Source organism: Nansenia antarctica (assembly GCF_963989245.1).
Source record: "Nansenia antarctica genome assembly, chromosome: 4".
Classification (NCBI taxonomy): domain Eukaryota; kingdom Metazoa; phylum Chordata; class Actinopteri; order Argentiniformes; family Microstomatidae; genus Nansenia; species Nansenia antarctica.
In genome coordinates this window covers 37,005,251-37,012,750 of record NC_137689.1, presented here as the reverse complement: position 1 = coordinate 37,012,750, position 7,500 = coordinate 37,005,251, and the positions used below count along the sequence as shown (strand labels likewise).

The 7,500-nt window shown below is 45.8% G+C and overlaps 1 protein-coding gene across 1 annotated transcript in view; it reads right to left on the bottom strand.

Annotated features, from left to right (window-relative positions):
- The window catches only part of plxna1b (plexin A1b), a gene marked incomplete at both ends in the record, with an annotated part of 276,001 nt that overhangs the window by 156,185 nt on the left and 112,316 nt on the right, over positions 1-7,500 (bottom strand).

The following is a 7,500-nucleotide window of genomic DNA, read 5'->3' as shown; positions in this document are numbered from 1 at the left end:
GGCAGCATTTCTCACCTTTCACTTTTTTTGACAAGATACATTAAAATGCTCATAACTTTTTAAAATAAAGGGCTATCTCAGTCATTCAACCAGTTATGAATAGCTGAGAACTTCTAATTTATGGAAATATACAAAAATGAAAATGTCAAAATGCCACCATGTGAAGGGTTTTCCCAGGCCACCACATACAGTATACATGTTATATATATGTCCCACACTGTATATATATATATATATATATATATATATATATATATATATATATATATATATATATATATATATATATATACAGTATATGTTATCTTGTATACACTGTATATATATATATATATATATCTATATATATATATATATATATATATATATATATATATATATATATGTTATCTTGTATACACTGTATATATATATGTTACCTTGTATACACTGTATATATATGTTATCTTGTATACTCTGTATATATATATATATATATATATATATATATATATATATATATATATATATATATATATATATGTTATCTTGTATACACTGAATATATATGTTATCTTGTATACACTGTATATATATATATGTTACAGTATACTGTACTTTGGTGGTTACTGGTCGTTCTTATTGTCTTGATTCATTTGAATACGGCTGTTAATTATTGGACGATAATTATTCACTGACCTAACAAGTCCTACTCCAATCCTATTCCTCGCCTCTTTCTTTTCATTGAATTCTCCCTCTCTTTCTCTGCTCTCTATCCATACTCTGGATGAACCTCTCTTTCCTCTCTGTGTTGAGTCTTCACTGTCACTATCTCTCTCTTCGCCTCTCCCTCTCTCTCTCTCTCTCTCTCTGCTCTCTCTCTCTCTCTCTCTCCTCTCTCTCTCTCTCTCTCTCTCTCTCTCATCTCGTCTCTCTCTCGTCTCTCTGCTCTCGCTCTCTCTCTCTCTCTCTCTCTCATCTCTCTCTCTCTCTCTCTCTCTCTCTCTCTACTCTTCCCCCCCCCCTTCTTCCTTGGGCTGTGTGTAAGGGACTGTATACATTCACTGTTCACCTCTTCCAACGATTTCACTCTTCACATCAATTTGTGGTCTTCACCCCCTTTCTATACATCACCTGTCTTTACCTCTCTATCCAACCCCCCCCCCCTCCCCCCCTCTCTTTATCTCTCCATCCCACAGCCTTTCATTCTCCCTCTCTCTCTCTAAAAAGCCCTCTAGCCCTTTGTGTGAAGCGTCTTTCATCCAGAGGCTCAGAGACGCTCCCCATCTCCCCCCATTTAAATTCACCTGCCTTAGACCCCCTGAGGACAGGATGGGGTGGAGGGGGGGTGTAGACGTTGGCCCCGGGGTCTCATGGGAGATGGGTAACTGCAGGGAGTCTGAGTTGGTGGTTGGGGAGGGGTGTGTGTATGTGTGTGCGCATGCGCGCAAAAAGTATATCTATACATTTATTTCGTTTCCCTATTTATACGGCAGTTCTTTAACGCCTTCTCATTAAAGTACATTCAGTCCCTCGCCAAGTCTCCCCTTTGTGAAACATTGTACTGATTTTCACGTTAACGGAAAAGGCGGCAGAGTGCGAGGACCAGATTGTGCCGTTGTCCAATCCGCTTCAAGCAACATCAGTGAGGGAATTAAAACAACAGAAATGAGCTGCTGCGTCTGGCTCAATCAAAACACCAGAAACACTGAAACACTGATTATCATCAGACCAACATCTGCCAGGACATCATTCACCAATCTCCGCCAGAATCAATACCCCCCCCCCCCCCCCGGAAAACACTCACACACACGAGGAATCGGCCAAGCACACGCACACTTAACCGTGTAAAAATTACATCTCCGATCCGCTGTCGTCCGCATGAAAAATAGGGTTTTAACTCTCCTGAAACGACGGGGGGACGATGCGAATCCATCAAACGAGACGGAGGATTCATGTGGATCAATTAGGGGCTGCTCGTTCGTTCGGGTGCGATCTTTAAGCAACTGTTTCCCACCAAACCCCCCCTGCCCCCCCACCACCCCCCATCCCCCCCACCACCCCCTCCTTTCCTGAAGATCAGAGGATCCCGGGCTTAATTCAATCCCAACCGCCACTTTAATTGACCAATTTAGCATTGTGCTGAGAGACGCCGTCCGTTTAATCTGTAAGTGCGCGGGGAGAGATTTGTCAATGTAAAACAAAATGGGAAATGGTGATTAGGGAGCTAGGCTAGGTTAGTGTGACGGCTGCACCAAATCGCCACACATGGTGTCAGTAGCAAACACACTTACAGCACACCTTTCCTTTGTTCAACCCTTTATTGGCAGTATTGATCACATGTTTCTAAATTCTGTCTTTCTCCTCCATGGTCCATGTGTCTCACAGGGAGTCGTCCGCCACCTCCTCTGGGCTCTAGGCAAGGATTGAGCGGCCATTTTGGACCCTACTAAATACAGAGGGTGGGGGTGGTGGACTGTACCATCTCCCGGGAGACTACAGGGGGAGGGATTAGTTTAATTTAACTGTTTATATTATTTATCTAACATTAGCATTATGTATGCAAGTAATTCAAATGGCATAACTGTATATTGCATAACTTAATTACTTGTGTTAAATTGTTTTGAGTATAGTTATTCATTTATGTATTAACTTAATTAATTGATTCCCTGCTTGTACCTGGCCAGGTCGATATATACCTTGAGGTCATCAGTGTCAGGAGGCTCTTGTTCTGTTCTTGTTCTGTTCAGTTATTAGTTAATTTGGGCCCATCCATTATGTTATTCATTATCCTTTTTTAACCCACTGTTGGTTTTTGTTACCCCTGCATTATCTTTGGGTAAATAAAAACCCTGTGTCCTCGTGCCTATACTTGCTCGGTCCATCACAGTTAGCATAGCCTTGAAATTTGGCTAACGGCAGCAAAATGAATTTGGCTAACGGCAGAGATAGCCTACGGTGGTTGAAAGGGAAAGGCTCCGTTTCATTAGCGTCGCCTTGGTGCCCGGGGGGATCGGCTAGGGCCGGGGGCTTCCTTCTCTGTTTCGTTCGCTAGCTCGCTGCGTCTCCTGAGACACCCGCTTTCCCCCTCTACTGTGTCCCTAAAAACTCCTATTGCCCACTTGTACTGTTTCTCTGTTTCTCCAGTGTCAAAAAAAGAAGAAGAAGGTGATAGAAGAAGGTTTTTCCTTCTATCAATGGCCCCTGGCCTGAGCTGGATTACTCTTCCTGCTACGACTGGTGGATTGATGATTCACTTGCTTAGTATTCAAATGTATTGATTGTAAGTCGCTTTGGAATAAGGCGTCTGCTAAATGCCAAACAAGTAAATGTAAATGCTAGCCGTCGCCCAGACTTGACAATGATACCGCTCGTAGAGCTGCAAAGAACTTCCTCTGTATACGGGACGCCGTCTTCGCACGGTCTGATCCGGCATCAGAGAGGGACCGGCGCTCGACGCTCACATACGCTCCCCTGACCAGGGGGGTCCGATCCAAATGCCAGACGCCCCCCTGACCAGGGGGGTCCGATCCAAACGCCAGGGCAATAGACTCCACGAGCACAACGGGCAGACAAAATCCTTTATATCATTCTCTTGTGTTTTTCATGGGAAAATCAGCTTCCCCATAGCAGACTAAACCTCTTTGATATAACCAGCAGAATAGCAGCATGTGAGCTAGGGATGGACGGTTTTTCGGTTATACCGAAAACCGGGGTTTATAAAAATAGAAACGGTTTTTTATCAAAACCGTCTGAAACCTCCTTTTTTTTTATATAGCACAAATCATGCATTGAATGTAACTCCAAGTGCAGTATTTACTAAACCACAATATAATAAAACAAGAGCTATACGGATCAAGAGTGTTTGTGCACAGCGCCACTGTGTGTGAAGGCGCTACTGAAAGTGATGACAGAACGCATGTCTCAGAAGATACGCGGTCACTTAGTGACGCAAAGGTAGTTCTGTATTTATCTCTATCTGTATTAGTACATTTATTTTGAAAGCTCTATTTTGACAGCTCTACCATGGGCACTTTTATTTTGATGGGGCATTCTTTGTTGATTGACTTACGACAGTTCAGGACGAGTCAGTCTCGCGGCATGTGGTTTTTATGAAAAGCTTTAAGTATGTTCACTGCATAATTCTAAGTCTAATATTTCAGTGATTATTGAGCAGTATTCAAATATTTAAATACATTGAGCAGCAGCTGAACCTTTGTCTAAGAACCAAGATATTGAGAAAGCAGTTCATTCAATGAAGACGCTGTTCCAAGAGATGATCTTCCATGCAGGCGTGCACCCTGGATCAGCGGAGCTGGTGTATTAAGTGTTCATGTGTTTTCATGTATGGTGTAGCTTACAAAAGTCTGCCTTTCCACTTATATTTGTGAAACTAAGTAGCCTGAATGTGTTGCGACTGTGCTTACGGTGTTTTAATGGTGTTCGACATGAGTGTATTGTAGCAGTAGGGCTCAATTATTTGAAATTGGCGTTTTTTTTTTATTTTATTTTTTTCTGGTTAACCGGAAAACCCCGGTTTTAGTCTTTGACGGTTTTTTCGGTTTCAATAATTGGAAACCGTCCATCCCTAATGTGAGCGACCCCCGACTATGAACTACAGTACACCCCCAACCCCCAAAGGCCAGTTGGAGACCCCATTTACTGTAGGGACCCCCCCCGAACGCCCCTCTTTGAAGGCAGGAGGACCCTCCCCCACCCAAGGCTGTTCCCAGTCCCACATGGAGGGATCGCTAACCCTTGTGTCTTTGGTGGGATTAGGCAGTAGTACACCCCAACCCTTGAAAGGGGTTGGGGGGTGGGAGTGGGGTGGGTATACCCACCTAAGGTGATTTGGGGACCCACTACCACGTCTTTCTTGTCTACCTCGACGTGCTGCCTCTCTCTGCGGACCCCCTAGTAGCTGCTTAGCCGCTTTCTACTGTCCGGGCCTTAGCCCCTTAACCAGTCACAGCCCCTCTGTGGTGTAGCCACGTAGCCGCGCGCGCCGTGCAGCCACGCTTCATCACGCTAATGCTAATTTAATCCGTTTCATTTTCAGATGCTAATGGAGGCTACCGCTAGCCGTAGCGCCGCACTCGCCCCGTACAATGGGCTTTGAGTTCTCCCACCCCACCCCCCCCACCCCCCTTTCTCTCTTTGGTCTTTTGAAAGCCTTTTGGCACACATCCTTTCTCCTTCTGAAGTGTGTTTGACATGGGGAACCTGACAGGACGAGGGACTCTGAGGGTGTGTTTTCTTTGAGAAAGGAACATAGCTTAAAGGTGTAAATAGCTGCAATATGAATTGGTTGATTCAAGTCCCTGTTTGAGAGAGGCTCTCATGGCCTCTTCCCTCTTACTGCGAGGTGAATGAGGTACGTATCTGGTGGCATTGGCCAAGGACCATGTTATGTGTGTTTGAGTTCACGTGTGTGTGTGTGTGTGTCGCACACTTAATCTCTATATATCTAATAACTCTGCTTCTTCTGCGACTCTCACTGCCTCTCAATCTGTTTCTTTTTTTCTTTCTTTCCTTCTTTTCTTTTCCTTCTCTCCATCCCTCTTCGTGGATATGAGTGAATACAATGGGCAGCTTTTTCACTGGTTCAGTCTGAATCAGACGACCTTGTGAGGACCCGCAATTTTACAATGAATTAGCCCAGTCAGTGCCTGACCAAAATGAAGCAGAACATTAACCCTCCAAACCTATGGAGATACCAACACTCTCCTTCTCAAGACTACACACTGCAGTCTCAATGCTTCACACATGGGAGAGAGAGAGAGAGAGAGAGAGAGAGAGAGAGAGAGAGAAGAGAGAGAGAGAGAGAGAGGGAGAGAGAGAGTAGACAGAGTGAGAGAGAGACAGAGAGAGAGAGAGCTAAGTAAAATATTTAAAAAAAAATAGAGACAGAGAGAGATACAGAGAGAGAGAGACAGAGAGACAGAGAGAGAGAGAGAGAGAGAGAGAGAGAGAGAGAGAGAGAGAGAGAGAGAGAAAAAAAAAACTATGGCAATATTTAATTAAGGAGTAATCATGGCCGCGGGTGAATTTCTATTTCAATCTCGCCGCCCTTAACTGAAACAGTGGGATTTCTAATTAGATAATATTGCTATGCAAATGTATGGCATTTTTCTAAAGGCGCGGGACAAGACGTAATCAGCTGAATAAATAGGAGGGGAGGGGATTGTGTGTTTATGGTGTGTGTGTGTGTGTGTGTGTGTGTGTGTGTGTGTGTGTGTGGGGGGGGGGGGGTAGGTAGTGTGTGTATGTAGGGTGTAGGGGGAGTGTTGGTATTATACCCATAGGGGGACTTAATTAAAGTATGCTGTAAGAAGAAGAGGGATAGATAGTTGAAACACACAGGTGGTGATGGTGGTACTCAGCTGGTTCTGCTGTGTGCGCGTGCACGTGCGTGTTGCAGTGTGCGTGTGCGTCCGTGTGAGAGAGAGAGCGTGCGTGCCAGATAGTGAGTGTGTGTGTGTGTGTGTGTGTGTGTGTGTGTGTGTGTGTGTGTGTGTACGCACACGGTTTGTGTTTGTTTGTGTGTGTGTGTGTGTGTGTGTGTGTGTGTATAAAAGCCTCCAGTACTCTGTGTCGCTCCCCATTACAACAGAACTCATCTGGTAAACAATGATCAAGCAGTCTCCAAAATAGCGAGCGCGTTGCGCCGAGTCATTACCACCACCACGCCATTACAGCCTGATCTCATCACCGAGAGGCCCCACGGCAAAGTGGCTCTTTGGGGAGTTGAAGGGGGGGATGGGGGAGGTGCTCTAACATGATGGCGTGCCAGCCAAATGGGATTTTGCTCAGCATCCCCCCCCCCCCCCCCCTGCCTCTCTCCTCTCCCCCCGTCGTCTCCGAGACGCGTGTCATCTCCGGGACATTATGAGCGCGTCCACTCCGGGACGCATATCCTGTATTAGTGGGTTATATGTGGGTTCCTCCTACTCAGCGTTTGTCCCCATCAGGGCCCCTGTCCACGGCTGTCACCCCCGCCACACAGCAGAACAACCCCGGAGACGGCAGGTGCTGGATTTGGTTTGCGGGTTTGTGGCGGCTTATTGGGGGGAACGATGACTCACGACGAACTGTTTTTCCCCTGGAATATTCGATTAGATATCATGATTAGATACGGAAAATGACATAATTCTGTTCAATGTGACTTGGATAAAAGGTCTAACTATAAACTCGTCGCAAGGCCCCCCAGGGAACTTCATCATCTCTCTTGATATCGTTACCAACGACGCCCCTTAACCAGCTAAGCAAATCAGTGGCGGTTCTGTGTGTGTGTGTGTGTGTGTGTGTGTGTGTGTGTGTGTCGTCTAAGCCAAGCGGCCAAGCTGTAAGAGGCAGAGTCAGGGTGGGCTGGGGGGGTGGACAGTGATAGCGGTGGACAATCCTCCAGAGAGGCTCAACTAACTGAGGAGGGGGGGGACACGGTGAGGAGCTTTAAGACCCCCCGGGGGCCCCCAGCCATCTGGTGCCCTGCAGGCTAATACCCCAGCGTGACAGGGTCTG